The sequence below is a fragment of the Hyperolius riggenbachi genome, chromosome 6 (assembly GCF_040937935.1).
Source record: "Hyperolius riggenbachi isolate aHypRig1 chromosome 6, aHypRig1.pri, whole genome shotgun sequence".
Classification (NCBI taxonomy): Eukaryota; Metazoa; Chordata; class Amphibia; order Anura; family Hyperoliidae; genus Hyperolius; species Hyperolius riggenbachi.
Window position 1 is genome coordinate 238988600 of NC_090651.1, and position 15488 is coordinate 239004087.

Genomic DNA, 15488 nt, shown 5'->3' on the forward strand with positions numbered 1-15488 from the left:
AAAGGATGTGTGTGACAGTATTACTCATTTATCTGTCATTTGCACATAAGGTCTGCTCAGTGCAATCTATAATTACATTTTCTTGTACATCACCATTCCACTGATCAACCATTAAAGGGAACCTTAACTGAGGAGGATATGGATTTTTCCTTTTAAAATAGTACCAGTTGCCTGACACTCCTGCTGATCCTGTGTCTCTAATACTTTTAGCCACAGCCCCTGAACAAGCATGCAGATCAGGTGCTCTGACTGAAGTCAGACTGGATTAGCTGCATGCTTGATTCAGATATGAGATCCAGATACTACTGCAGCAAAGAGATCAGCATGACTGCCAGGCAACCGGTATTGTTTAAAAGGAAGCATCCATATCCCTCTCAGTTAAGGTTCCCTTTAAGGTGTCCATTAACAGTACAATATTTTCCTCAGATGCGATCTTTCAATCACATTTTTACAATCAAATTATATAGTATATGGAGAAAATCAATGTAAACTGAATCTATGTTCGAATGGAATAGAAAATATCGTTGATCAGAATGTTGGATTTTGCGTTTGTATCTGAGGAGAGAAAGCCCGGTTAATGTGAACAATCAATAATGACGTTCCGATCAATTCTGATCCTGCAAATCTGATTGATCGCATCTGATGAAAATATCGCATGGGCACCTTTAGATCTGATATGCAGAAAACGGATCACAGATGCATGAACAGTCCTGCCATATACAGCCATTGACAAATGTGGGATTGCGGGAATGAAAGACATAGAGAAGTTGTCAAACTAAGGCCCGGTTCACACTGGCATTAAAGATGGTCTCGGGTTTTTTTGCTCCGAGAGGTACAACTAGCTGTTACAGAAGCACTCAGGAGGGTTTTTCAAATCCTGGGACCAGTCCATGGGCAAGACTCCCTAGCATTGCAGTGTAGCTTATTGAGACAAGACAAGACAAATAACCTTTATATCACGTTTTTCTTCGGTGGACTAAAAGTGCCAGAGCCGCAGCCACTAGGACGCACTCTATAGGCAGTAGCAGTGTTAAAGAGTCTTGCCAAAGGTCTCCTACTAAGTAGGTGCTGGCTTACTGAACAGCAAGAGCCAAGATTCAAACCCAGGTCTTCTGGCAGTGACAGAGCCCTTAACCAATACAATATCCAGCCACTAGTACACTATCCAGCATGCCCTCAGTGGCTCTAGCTCTCAAGTGATTTGGGACAGACAGGAAAAAAAGTGCTATACAAATGTAAGCATTATTATTATTATTATTATTACACAAAAATCAGAGTAGAACTAAGCATTAAAATGATGAAACTATTGAACTGAAATCACAGTGCTAGCCACAAACAGTTAATCTGCATCAGCAGAGGAAAGAGGTGGGCTAGGTTAGGTGATCAGCTCTGGGCTGAGGAAGGAAATTCCACTCTCTCTAAATACAAATATGCAATATAGGAGCAAGAGGCTGATACGACGTGCTAAAATGGCAAGTTAACAGACTCCAGTTTTTGCTGCTCCTATGGTACCTGTTCCAAGGAAACAAGAATCCAACAGTTCACAATAGATATGTCAAAAAAACCTCAGTGGACACCTGTGCTAATGCTGGATTCTCGGGCGAGGCAGCAGAACTGGCCGCCTTGGCTGAGAACAGTCTAGTGCAGTGATGGCTAACCTTGGCACTCCAGCTGTGACAAAACCACAAATCCCATCAGGCCTTTGCCTCCCCAAGATATACTTACAGCTGTTAGAGTATTGCAATGTTTCATGGGACTTGCTAGTTCCACCACAACTGGAGTGCCAATGTTAGCCAGGCTTTAGACAGTTGACCACGAAGGGCTATGTGAGGTGTCAGAGTCTGCATACATCTATACAATGCCATTGTAACATGACTGTTTGGACTTCGCCACATGCTCGTCAGGGCTGGTGGTGCTAAAAAGCAGCTGGTGGGCCAAGAGCAGGTAAAACAACGGCACCCACTCCAGGGCTGTGGAGTCGGTACAAAAATTTTCCAACTCTGACTCCTCGGTTTATGAAACCATGACTCCAGGTATCCAAAATGAGTCCGACTTCTCGACTCCTTAATAGGGCTGTGGATTTTGTACAAAAATCATCCGACTCCTCAGTTTATGAAATCAACGACTCCAACTCCGGGTGCCCAAAATTGCCCCGACTCCTCGACTCTGACTCCACAGCCCTGACCCACTCTGTCATTAACTATTTCATATTCATCTGGCCCACCAGTGGAAAGTTTACTTGGCCTCAAAAACAGTCTTGCAGTTTTGCACAGATCATGTACATTTTAGCATGTAAAATATGTCTACTCTGCATGAAACAAAATACTGTGTTGCTTTATAGGTTGATGGTGATACAAGAACAAAATGAATGGGTAATGTAGTAATGGTGGTCCTGCAGTTCCTTCACGTCCTCTTCTGCCAGCGATACTTCCTCCCTTCTACAGGGATAAAGATTCTACATCCCTGGTTCCTGGAAAATTCCAGCCCTGGCACACTGAATTAGCAGTTGTCTACCCTACAGGAAACTAGCAAAGACTATCCTAGGATTCTGTCGTACGTCAGTACTTGTCTTTACCTCCCTTCCTGGTACACTGCGGACTCCGACACTTCCAGGTCTATTTCAGATCAAGATGTGGGCGGACTGTGCTCATGAATATAAAATGGCTCCATATGCCAACACAACTGCTCCATGTGAACCTACAGACAGAATGCCCACACAATCTACACTAGCATGCCTAAAGCAAAGCCATACAGTGTGAGCAACAGACAAACTTTATCAGCTAAAGTGGGACCCCAGCCATTAGTTAGAGCGTATGGGAAGGTTAGATACTCTGTAAGAGCTTGTGAAAACTAAAGTGGGGAAAAATTGCAACATCCACAATACATGAAGGCACTGCATTCGTACCAAGGTTGTACTACTTTCATATGACAGTTTAAGTGAATTTGTAGTCTCTGAAAGTAAACCTGAGCCGAAGCTCGGGTTCAAAATCTGCTACTTACTATTTAGAGAGGGAAGCCTCAGGATCTTAATGAAGCTTACCTCGGTTGTAACAATACCCTCGTTGCTGAGCACAGCCCCCTTCATATCAGGACCATGGCCATTGTGCGCACTTAATCCAGGAAGAGGAGCTGCGTAGCCCCAATGTGATTAGCAACTATGCATTGTCACTAATCTTCCACTCTCAGCAACAGGGGACCAAGAAATAGCAAGGGAAGCCTCAATAGGATCCTGAAGCTTCCCTATCTTAAAGGTACGTTTTTGATTTTATACCTGAGCTTTAGCACGGGTAAACTTTAAAGAGGAACTCCAGTGAAAATAATGTAATAAAAAAGTGCTTCATTTTTACAATAATTATGTATAAATGATTTAGTCAGTGTTTGCTCATTGTAAAATTTTTCCTCTTCCTGATTTATATTCGGACATTTATCACATGGTAACATTTTTACTACTGGCAGGTGATGTCACTGGAAGCAGCTGCTGCTTGCTTTTTTGGGAGTTGGAAACAGCTGAAAACAGCTGTTATTTCCCACAATGCAACAAGGCTCCCACAGTGTGATGTCAGGACCTCAGTGCTGTGAGGTGCTGACATCACACTGTGGGAGGGGATTCACCACAATATCAGCCATACAAAGCCCCCTGATGATCTGTTTGTGAAAAGGAAAAGATTTCTCATGGGAAAGGGGGTATCATCTACTGATTGGGATGAAGTTCAATTCTTGGATATGGTTTCTCTTTAAATGCAACAGAATACAATATACTGTGTTCAAAAAAGTGGAACAAAATTGCAGCCACAGCTTAAACCCCCTGAAACCAATGACTATAGTTTTTACTGCTGCCTGGAATCTAGATGAGCAGATTTCTCCTCACTAAATCCTGGTACACACATCCAATTTTGATTGGCTTATTTTACCACCTCCATATAGTATTGGGGGCCAGCAGATTTTGAATACTATGAACAGATTGTGTAGGTAAGCTCTCATACTACATGGAGATGGTAAAATCGGCCAATCATTGGCCAATCAAAACTGGATCTGTGTACCAAGCTTTAATGTGTCTGGGTCACCAACATAAAGTAATCTGCAATTTCTCGACAGAGGTCACTGAGCGCGCCAGGAAAACTAATTTTTAGTGGTGTGGGAAAAAGTTAAAATATCTCTAAAGATTTTTTTACCTACTGGAGAAGCGTTCCCTCACTTCTTGTTCTTCCTCCAATGGGCTCACAAGTACTGAGAACTCTCCCGAAAATAGACACAGAGAACCATAAAAACAGACGGGGTCCTAAACCTTTCACGCATCCAAGAACTAAAAGAAAAAGAAAAAACATTAAATGGCATTAAATCTTAAAGGAAAATTCCACGTTCTTTATAAAACTGCTTTACACATGTTAGTACTGTACAGGTATTTTTGTCAGTTAGTGCAATTTAACTGATCCTTACATTTCAGTCTGCGACCAGCTAAAAATGTTCAAAATTTACAGTGAGATAAAACTGCACTTTGTATGCAACCCTGGCAACAATAATCTATTTGGAGCGCAAACTACCTAGCAACTCCCCCCTTGCCAGAGAAGTAGTTGCTGAGAAGAGCAATTTTTGTCACTGATTTTCAACACTCGCACTAATCTCCTGATATCTACCAGTTACAGTTAGAAACGCTGGGCAGCAGTGTGTTCTATATGCATATTAAAATAATGTACTGTAAGTATCAGCAGAGCTGATACTGAGCGCGCCCAGACTGGTGCTGCTGCTCTCTAAGGCTGCTCCAGACATTACATCTCATTTCTGCTACTTTAAACCTCTTAATGGAAAGACTGGACCCAAATTTCAGTGGATTCTAATGTAGCACTTCTCCAGCAACACCTATAACCTTTCAGAACACCTGCATTACTTGGGATGGCAAAGATTTAAGCTGGATTGGATCTTCCTTGGTATCACACACGGCTGAACACTGCACACCTTCCTTGGAATTGACCTGAGACCTTAAAGACTTTCTGCCTCTTTGTGCCCGCCCTCTCCCATCCTGTGAGTAAGGGCTGGTTCAGACGGACGTCTGCGTGGCGTCGCGTCTGGGGGCGTTGCGTCAGCTGCGCGGTCAGGCTTTCAGTAGCCTTCGGTCGCGTCCTGATGCGGTCGCGTTTTTTTCTTCCCCTAGGGGAACATTAGCCGTCGCGGTTGGCCGCTCCCTGGAAGCAACATGTCGCTTCCAGGGGCAGCCCGAACGCTCACGAAAATCGGGACCCGAACGCCGCGTTCGGGTAAAAGCACACAGAAGCTCGGTGTAAACGCCCCCATTCACTTGAATGGGAGCGTTTACCGCGACGTTCCGAAGGCTTGCGGTAAACGCTCCACAAGCGTCCGTCTGAACCAGCCCTAACTTTCATCGATTATCTACAGCATCTATGCTCAATAGACTATATTTTTCTACATATATTATATATTATATCTTCAAATTCCTAAAAAAAATCATCCTTTCTATCACAAGAGATTGCAAATGCAATTAACAAACCAGCCCAACTGTTCCGCAAAGTGGAAAAACTCTGCAACCCGGCATGTCAAAAACTTAATATCGAGTCTTCAAAGGACCTCTGTGACCAATTTGCCCATTTCTTCACGGACAAAGTCTCCGCTATAAGGTCTGCCATCCAACTTACATCATCTGAGCCTAATATAGCGCCGAAGACCATTAGCAGAGACAATGTAACACCTTGGTCAAACTTCAAAGAAATTGATGAAGAAGTCACATCAAGCATCCTCCTTCACGTCTGCCTAACTACCTGTGACCTGGATCCAGGCCCAACACAGTTCATGTTGAACTGCCCCGACCTGTTCGTACCGGTATTCCTCAAAATTGTTAACTGTTCCTTACAATCATTGATATTTCCTGCTTTACTGAAGGAAGCAATCATCAAGCCTCTCCTCAAAAAACCCTCCCTGGACCCAGATGAAATGACCAGCTACAGACCTGTCTCTAACCTCCCCTTTCTGGGCAAGCTAATTGAAAAAGCTGTTTACCTCCAGCTAGAAGCCAAAATCCTACAAAACAACAGTTATGACCCATTCCAGTCTGGCTTCAGGAAACACCACAGCACTGAAACTGCCCTCATCCAAATATGCAACCACCTGCTCATGGCAAGAGACAGAGGAGAGTGCTCGATCCTCATACTGCTAGACCTTTCTGCAGCCTTTGATACAGTTGACCATGACATCTTGATAAACAGGCTACAGGAATACTGCGGCATTGATGGCATAGTTCTTCAGTGGTTCCAATCCTTCTTGAGTGGCAGAACCCACAAAGTGTCTATGGGGTCCTTCCTGTCCACCCCTGTATCACTTAAGTATGGGGTGCCCAAGGGCTCAATCCTCTCTCCCCTGCTTTTCACGATTTACATGTTACCGCTGGGAAAACTAATCCAAAAAACATGGCCTGACATACCACTGCTATGCAGACAACACCCAACTATATCTTTCCTTCAAGCCTGGTGTGACAGACCCAACTCTAACTATAAACGCCTGCTTACGTGAACTACAGAAATGGATGAATGACAACTGGCTGAAACTAAATGCAGACAAAACTGTTGTCCTTCTGATTGGAGGGCAGAGCATGATAACAAAACAACTTAACTTGCAGTCTTCACCACTGGGAATAGGAGGCACGGATCTACGCAGCTCTGATCGTGTGCGTAGCCTGGGATTTCTAATTGATGGGGATTTAAACTTCAGAACTCAAATCTCTGCTGTGGTGAAATCATCCCATTTTCACCTGAAGAACATTGCAAAAATCAAGCACCTCATACCCCCAGAAGATCTGCCAACCTTAGTCCACGCCTTCATCACATCCCGACTGGACTACTGCAATGCTCTCTACACTGGCCTTCCAAAAAAGGACTTGTACCGCCTACAGCTGATACAGAATACTGCTGCCAGACTGCTAACCAACCAACCCCGTCACTGCCACATAACGCCAGTCCTGCACTCCCTTCACTGGCTACCTATAGAATGGAGGGTCCTATTCAAGATCGGCCTACTGACATTTAAATCCCTGAATAATCTAGGCCCTGGATACATGAAAGATATGTTGCAGCAGCGTAGCAATCCCCGCATTCTCAGATCAACAGGTTCTAATAATCTAGTCATACCCAGAGTCCACTTGGAAACTTTTGGTCCCAGAGCCTTCTGTCATGCTGCCCCTACGTTTTGGAACTCCTTACCTCAACAGATCAGGACAGCTCCATCCCTGGACGTGTTTAAATCCAGACTGAAAACCCACCTGTTCAGTCTGGCATTTGCAGAAATATAACTTTTGTTGTGTGAATACTTCATCCTACTAATTACTGAATCTGAGAGAGCCTAAGTGCTTTGAGTCCTATGGGAGAAAAGTGCTATAGAAATGTTATTGTATTGTATTGTATAAAACAATACAGTATTTGCTATTGATCCTTGCAATATGCAGAGCTGAACTGGAAGAACTGCTTTTCTTCTCAACAAAAGTGTATTTCCCATTTAAGGTATCTACTATCCTTCTTTACCTTTCTCACATATTTGTCCTCTTTCTATCTGTGCTTCTGTGTACTCTATGAACTTAGACATTCTTTACATGGGAGCAGCCATCTTGGAAAGGTGAAAGGACAAAGCAGAAATCCATTTCTCTCTTCTAGCTTTCATTTATTTGCCACGGTCATCCCCCCCCCCCCCCAAAGAACTGAATGGACAGGACTGTATATACCGTATATGTGCTGTGCTATCTATCAGTGAGCAGTGCTAGACATGAGAGGAGGACAGATGTGTGACTGGTGGTGGGTGTGGCATGTGGGGGGGGGGGAGTGCATGTAGGGTGGATGTACACAACATACACTTCCTATCTGTCCAGCAGAAGCAACTGAATGCCAAGCCATTAGACATAACAAATAAACACATTAATAATTCACTGAACTCTTAGTGCTATCCAAGGAACAGTACACTTCTATGAAAGCTAAGAATCCAGAGAGAGAGTGTGTGTGTTAGTAGGATGCAGCCATGCATGCCAGTCATGGAAGTCCTTAATGTGTAATTGTATCATGTTTGATACAGACCATTCAGAGCCTATAATTACATAATGACACTGGTGCTATCAATATTATTAAATGGGAAAGTTCACCTTAAATGCAAATCTCCAGTCACATAGAGTCCAAACATTAATTGACTAAACAGGTACCACAAGACGTTCCTGGACATTGGTATCCAGGTTCACCCACTAGCGAGATCCATAACCATAGTAGATAAATAGCCTAACATAAAAGAAAGGTTGAAACCAGAGAGGCCTGTGTAAGACCAGAGAGGGGATCATCTAAATGTAAGAATGTCAACTTGTGCACAACCTGCCTTGACTCATACATGATTCATAACTAAAGACTTTACTGTAAAAATTGAATTCAACTATGAATTTAAATACAGTAAAAAAGGAAAGTGCAAAAATGTACCATTCATCTACTGCTGTTTTCAAATGACTACAAATGTGGAAAAAAATTGCTTGGGTCCATAAATCAAGAAATTGACAATCTTACACTGATGTTGTGAAACATTGTGCAGAAATTTCAGCCACTCCAGATCAAGTCTTAAAGTGAACCTGAGGTGAAAATAAACTAATGAGATAAACAATTGTATTCATCCTCCCACTCCTAAAAATGATTTTTTTTTTAGATATCCCATGGTTTTATTTCTTATTTAAACATTAACAAACTACATTGAATATTCTGTTGCCCCTGCTCAGTGACAGCCTAATAAGTGTCCCAGAGTTAGAAAAAGGTCAATAGATCATGCATTTTATTTCCCTCTGCTCTCAGAAGTTGTATTCTGCCAGGAAAACTTTATGGCTGTAATTTGCTTATCAGTGATGTTTAATATAAGGCACTAACAAAATCGAAGCTGTCACTTCCATGTCTAAAAAATTAACTCTTTCAGGCAGCAAAATAAAACAAGCAAAACAGCCTGGTTATTGTACTTTGTACTGTACATACACATGTTTACTTCATCGTGTCACGTGGCCTCGGGTACACTTGTAAAAAAAGAAAAGCAAAACAAAAAGAAATCGGGAAATTCAATCAAATTTCTGGCTGGAATGAAAAAAGAAAGCTTTCACATATTTTTTTTGTAAAACAAGTCATTTTATTAAATTGCTGTAAAATCGAATATTTTATTGTATCGTGTGTGGCTATCTTTAGTAAAAAAAAACATAAAGAATAAAAATATGTCACAGAGAACAGTGACTGAAAAGGAAGGAGGCTGGAGGGCTCTTAGAGATTCAGTTTAGGTGCACCTTATGATTATGCAGCTCAGAAGCTATTCAAAAGATGATAATCTGTATGAGCTAATAGAAAAGGAAGATTTGCATTTCATCCTTCTCAGGAAATACTGCTGTAGCACAGAAATTTTCAATTATCCAGGAAGAAATGTATGCGTGACGCAAGTGATCAAAGATGCTTTGTGATAACCAGGTCAGGAGTTTGGGGAATTGGGAGCTTTAAAAACTAATGTAACAGCGGTGTATCACAGAAAAAGATTGCAGAACATTAAAGTCAACCTGTCACAAACCTGAGCAACCAAAACCAGGGCTGTGGAGTCAGAGTAATTTTGGGTACCTGGAGTCGGAGTAAGAGGTTTCATAAACTGAGGAGTCGGAGTTGGATGATTTTTGTACAAAATCCACAGCACTGATAAGTATTAAGGCACAAACACACGTCTGATTTTTGCGAACGACGGGCCGTTTGAACGTCCCGTCGTTCGCCCGTCAAATCGGGCGTGTGTACAGACTGTCGTTCGCGTGATAAGACTGAGTTTGAGCGATCCGCCCCTCCTTAGACTAAGGAGTCGGAGTCGAGGAGTCAGAGCAATTTTGGGTACCTGGAGTCGAAGTTGGAGTCAGAGGTTTCATTAACTGAGGAGTCAGTGTTGGAGTCGGATGATTTTTGTACCGACTCCACAGCCCTGAACAAAACTGTCTATGATTGAAAAATTAAAAAAATCAGAGACTATCTTAAGTGACAACCACATGATCAAAGCAATAAACAAGGCTGATGAAATATTGTGCAATCAACTTTTGTAAATATTGGAGCTTGGCCTGGTCCCTTTCCAATTCTCAATTCTTCCTATTGGTCCTCTGGATGGTTTCACTAACCAATAGGAAAGCTCAGGAGTTGCAGTCATCTTACTTTCACTTTGGAATCCTGTATTTCTGGATCTATCAATCATCTGGACATGTAGCTTTTACTTAAACCTCCGGACTAAAAATCTACTCAGCAGAAGTGAAAAGGCTTGGTGTTTCTTTAACAGTTTCACAGCATCAGAACTTTGTTTTTCTTACCAAAGCATCATTTTTAGCTGCATTTTTAGCTAAGCTCCACCCATCAAAGAAAAAAAGCCCGGGCTTTTTTTCCCTGATGCTGTGCAGAGCATGATGGGATTTCCTATGTTGTTATTCACGTTGCCTAGCAACTGGGAGAGGTGCTCAGGACACAGGACAGTTGGAACTGTGTCTCATGCTCCCTGTCACCTCCTTTCAACCAAAAAGATGGCTGCCATCATGAAATCAAACATTTGCCTGTTCTTTTAAAACAGTGTGGGTAAGAGATTATATTACCTATCTATTTTAATTAACATAACTAATGTAACTTAATGACAGTATGTTTGTTTAGGCTGGAGTTCCTCTTTAATAAGTACAGTGGTTTGCAAAAGTATTTGGTCCCCTTGAAGTTTTTCACATTTTGTCATATTACTGCCACAAACATGAGTCAATTTTATTGGAATTCCACATGAAAGACCTATACAAAGTGGTGTACACGTGAGAAGGGGAACGAAAACTATACATGATTCCGAACATTCTTTACAAGTGAATAACTGTAAAGTGGGGTGTGCGTAATTATTCAGCCCCCTTTGGTCTGAGTGCAGTCAGTTGCCCATATACATTTCCTGATAAGTGCTAATGACTAAATAGAGTGCACCTGTGTGTAATCTAATGTCAGTACAAATACAGCTGCTCTGTGATGGCCTCAGAGGTTGTCCAAGAGAATATTGGAAAGCAACAACACCATGAAGTCCAAAGAACACACCAGACAGGTCAGGAATAAAGTTATTGAGATATTTAAAGCAGGCTTAGTCTACAAAAAATATTTCCAAAGCCTTGAACATTCCACAGAGCACTGTTCAAGCGATCATTCAGAAATGGAAGGAGTATGGCACAACTGTAAACCTACCAAGACAAGACCATCCACCTAAACTCACAGGCCGAACAAGGAGAGCGCTGATCAGAAATGCAGTCAAGAGGCCCATGGTGACTCCGGACGAGCTGCAGAGATCTACAGCTCACGTGGGGGAATCTGTCCATAGGACAACTATTAATCGTGCAATGCACAAAGTTAGCCTTTATCTAAGAGTGGCAAGAAGAAAGCCATTGTTAACAGAAAAGCATAAGAAGTCTTATCTGCAGTTTGCCACAAGCCATGTGGGGGACACAGCAAACATGTGGAAGAAGGTGCTCTGGTCAGATGAGACCAAAATGGAACTTTTGTGTGGCGGAATACTAACACTGCACATCACTCTGAACACACCATCCCCACTGTCAAATATGGTGGTGGCAGCATCATGCTCTGGGGGTGCTTCTCTTCAGCAGGGACAGGGAAGCTGGTCAGAGTTGATGGGAAGATGTATGGAGCCAAATACAGGGCAATCTTGGAAGAAAACCTCTTGGAGTCTGCAAAAGACTTGAGACTGGGGCCGAGGCTCACCTTCCAGCAGGACAACGACCCTAAACATAAAGCCAGGGCAACAATGGAATGGTTTAAAACAAAACATATCCATGTGTTAGAATGGCCCAGTCAAAGTTCAGATCTAAATACAATCAAGAATCTGTGGCAAGATCTGAAAACTGCTGTTCACAAACGCTGTCCATCTAATCTGACTGAGCTGGAGCTGTTTTGCAAAGAAGAATGGGCAAGGAATTCAGTCTTTAGATGTGCAAAGCTGGTAGAGACATACTCTAAAAGATTGGCAGCTGTAATTGCAGCAAAAGGTGGTTCTACAAAGTATTGACTCAGGGGGCCGAATAATTACGCACACCTCACTTTGCAGTTATTTTTTTTAATGTTTGAAATCATGTATGATTTTAGTTCCACTTCTCACGTGTACACCACTTTGTATTGGTCTTTCGCGTGGAATTCCAATACAATTGATTCATGTTTGTGGCAGTAATATGACAAAATATGGAAAATTACAAGGGGGCCGAATACTTTTGCAAACCACTGTATGCATGCTAATGAAGCTTAAAAAGGTAGGCTAGCACTAAGCAGCACAATGAAGAATCCAGAGAATGGGTAAAGTAATATCATTACAAAACTGAGGCAATGGACACTATAAATGTTTTACAGAACAGCAACTTGGCTATTACAGCTTATGCTCACTTTTCTCCCCAAGACAACTTTACCGTGCTTCACCCAATTACATTCATAAGCGTCCTTGGCTATTGGGGTCCTATATTTCCTACTTATAATACAACATTGTAATATACTAGGACTGCAAGATTCTCCCACACTGCACAGGAGGACCCACTTTTTAAAACTGTTTAACAACCCTGTCCTCAAGGCCCACCAACAGTGCATGCTTTCTGGAAATCCACAGATGCAGTTAATTAGCTCTGTTAAGACTTTATTTAGCGATAAACATGTACTGTACGGTTGCTGGGCCTTGAAGACTCAGTTTGGGAACTCTGGCTTAGAGAATAGTACCCTCGCCGTACAGTGCTAGAGTCTCAAATCTCGGAAGGACACCATCTGTATAGAGTTTTTCAGTTCTCGTACTTGGGTTTCCTTTAGGCCCTGTTTTCCCCCAAATTGGGATTGATCTATGGTAGGCACATATGAATATGGAAGGAATTCAAATGTGGACCTCTTTGAGTCCATTTAGTGACATTGCTATGTACCGTACTCTGTAAGGTGCTATGGTTGATGCCAGCACTATATAACAGCATAATAATAATAAACATTTCTCATTGTCTGACCAAAGGGCTGAGCATTCCAAGGGGACCAAAGCCCTTTGGGCTGAAGCAGGCATTTTTTACACTTGTCATACCTCAGCTACCCATAGACTGCAATATAACTTTCTGGCTATGGGAAGCCTGGGACCTGGATTTTGTCTTGTGATAGCAGTGCTCAGCTAAGAGATAGCTGACTGCTTCACTATAATATAGCTGACCTTAAATTTGCCACCCAAGCAGTTGGAGCAAATGGGCACATTCAGTATTGAGCTTGGCTATATTGTAGCTGGACACTGCGAATAGTGGCAATGGAAAGGTGAAGGTTAGTGTTAGAAGTGGAGAGCAGGTGGCTAGCGTTAGGAGTGAAGAGGGAAAAGTTAGGCTCAGAGGGTGAGTTTTATGTTTGGTGTTAAAATGGGTAAAGTTAGGATGGGATCGTTACTGACACGATTGGAGTAATGTTCTCTGTAAACTGTGGAGATATGTCTACTTTTATTACTTTTCCTGCACTGCAGGGATCTTTTAAACTGTAATTTCGTTACAAAATCATATGAACATAATATGAAGTCTGGAGCAACTCTAAAGGTGGCTATCAACGGAGATTATTTACAATCAATCCGATCAGAATTTCTGATCTCTCAAGCGATTTTTTGCTAGACATTGGACTGTTAGTTGCCACCTTAAAGGGACACTGTAGGGGGGGTCGGGTGAAAATGAGTTGAACTTATCCAGGGCTTCTAATGGTCCCCCGAAGACATCCTGTGCCCGCGCAGCCACTCACCGATGCTCCGGCCCCGCCTCTGGTTCACTTTTGGAATTTCAGACTTTAAAGTCTGAAAACCACTGCGCCTGCGTTGCTGTGTACTCGATCCTGCTGATGTCACCAGGAGTGTATAGCGCAGGCCCAGTATGGTCTGTGTCTGCGCAGTATGCTACTGGTGACATCAGCAAGTGTCCCTTTAAGTTTTATGGCACTGCAATGTGCCACCAGCAGTGTAAACAGTAAAGTAAAGAGGATCAGCAGGTATTGGCAAGAAGGGGCACTGTATAACGTTGGTTACTGTGAATAGGTCCTTGTGTTGCATGACTTTTTTGTGACAGTTTCAGTGCTGTTCTCTGTCTACTTCCCCCAGCTCTGGAGGAAGATATTTGATGGTGCAATGTTGGTTGTGCCTCACCACTGTAGTGCTGTCCTCTTCGTCTTTCCCTAGCTGTGGATCTAGGATGAGCTACATCATTAGCTTATAACATACCATTAAATCTTTGAGAATCAGGATGGATTGGGCCATGGCTGGGATTAGACAGGACAAAGATGTACACACACGGAAGAATTCCCTGGAGTGGTCACGTGACTGCATCTACCTACTTTAAAATAAAGTACTTGACATTTTTTTTAATGCATCTAGGATTAGCAATGAGGTAGAAGTGCACAGAGGGTATACGCAGAGCTTATGTATGTTCTGTCCAGAGACTGCAGGCCCGCAGGATTGTAGATTAAAATGTTCTGCTTTACATCAGTCCCTCTATATACAGAAAATCTTTAACTGTATAAGAAAAAAAATCAGAACTTTAAAGGTGATGTGAAAGAAAGTGAGCCACCTGTGACATAACACATACACACAAGAAACACTCTCAGACTGGTTAGGGAAGGGGAGGGGGGCTGGTCTTCATCACACTCAATTCAGCTCCACAAGCCTATGATTTTCCTGGCTGTATGCTTAAAATCTAAATTCTGCATCAATCTGCTTTATTGGTATGCAACTGATTGATTTTCCTGGCTGTATGCTTAAAATCTAAATTCTGCATCAATCTGCTTTATTGGTATGCAACTGATTGATTTTCCTGGCTGTATGCTTAAAATCTAAATTCTGCATCAATCTGCTTTATTGGTATGCAACTGATTGATTTTCCTGGCTGTATGCTTAAAATCTAAATTCTGCATCAATCTGCTTAATTATAAGTGTTAATAATTGGGGCTTCTTCCTGTGTTACCATTTGCCTACTTTATTTCATTAGTCACAATTTGCATATCTTTAGACTGGCCCTGCCCCTGTGTGGCTAGAGTCTAGTGTCTAGTATATTCACAGCTGCAAGCAGTCTGCTTGTTAGCATCAATCTAGTCAGGTGTATATTAGTAGATCATATAGTCAGCATGACCTTGGTTAGCAGTGTATAAATTTAAAGGGTATTAATTTTAAGGGTACTTTAGACAAACCGAATTATACCAGAATTGAGCCAGAAGGGAACAGAAGTGAACTAGCACAGAACTCTGGGCTGTTGGTCATCTGCTGATTTTTTACACCCTGCATAGAAGTACCTTCAATACCATATTGAACATACACCAGCTATACATAGAGCCAGCTAAATTTAAGCACTGCACACCCGCTTACCAAACTACTGATGGTTTAACCTTCCCTGACCAACCACACTACTGCTGATCTTCGCTAACTGCTCCACTGCTGAACTCCCTATCAGCTGATCCATCGCCGAC

The 15488-nt window shown here is 42.3% G+C and overlaps 1 protein-coding gene across 7 annotated transcripts in view; it reads right to left on the minus strand.

Annotated features, from left to right (window-relative positions):
* MIB2 (MIB E3 ubiquitin protein ligase 2) overlaps positions 1 to 15488 on the minus strand; it is a 196018-nt gene that overhangs the window by 125415 nt on the left and 55115 nt on the right. For 6 of the 7 annotated variants that reach the window (XM_068240576.1, XM_068240574.1, XM_068240573.1 and 3 more), the window contains exon 2: positions 4173 to 4303. The gene's annotated coding sequence lies outside the window, so the exon portion shown is untranslated. The remainder of the gene's footprint in view (positions 1 to 4172; positions 4304 to 15488) is intronic. The other variant, XM_068240570.1, reaches the window with a different exon arrangement.